We start from the raw sequence: 368 nt of genomic DNA, 5'->3' as shown, positions 1-368 counted from the left end.
TCCTGTGGCTTCCCCTGGCTTGAAATATATGCTATGAGAAAACTTATTTAATTTGGAAAGTGTTACAGCTTGTTCTGAAGGCTGGGTCTAGCTCCTTGTGAAGTGCCTTCTCTGTTCATATACTTGTTGAATAGTTTCATGCTTAGAATGTTTAGACATGCAGGTTGTTCCTCGGGCTTAAAATGGCTAGAGCTTTAATGTTGTATGGCTCGATTATATCAATGCTTGGGCTTGATTTAATTTTGTTGAGCTCTGACTTTGGCTTTTGAGTTTTCGTTGAGCTCGATTTTGGCTTCTTATTTCTCGTCGAACTCGGATTTAGTTTCTGGTTCTTGTTGAACTTGGTTTTGGCTTGATTTGAAGTCACG

At 39.4% G+C, this 368-nt stretch overlaps 1 protein-coding gene across 1 annotated transcript in view; it reads right to left on the bottom strand.

The window, feature by feature from the left end:
• The window catches only part of LOC110033140 (alpha-aminoadipic semialdehyde synthase), a gene marked incomplete in the record, with an annotated part of 112,360 nt that overhangs the window by 18,871 nt on the left and 93,121 nt on the right, over positions 1–368 (bottom strand).

The sequence above is a fragment of the Phalaenopsis equestris genome, unplaced genomic scaffold (assembly GCF_001263595.1).
Source record: "Phalaenopsis equestris unplaced genomic scaffold, ASM126359v1 Scaffold001097, whole genome shotgun sequence".
In the NCBI taxonomy this organism is placed as follows: domain Eukaryota; kingdom Viridiplantae; phylum Streptophyta; class Magnoliopsida; order Asparagales; family Orchidaceae; genus Phalaenopsis; species Phalaenopsis equestris.
This window is presented reverse-complemented; position numbering and strand designations above follow the sequence as displayed.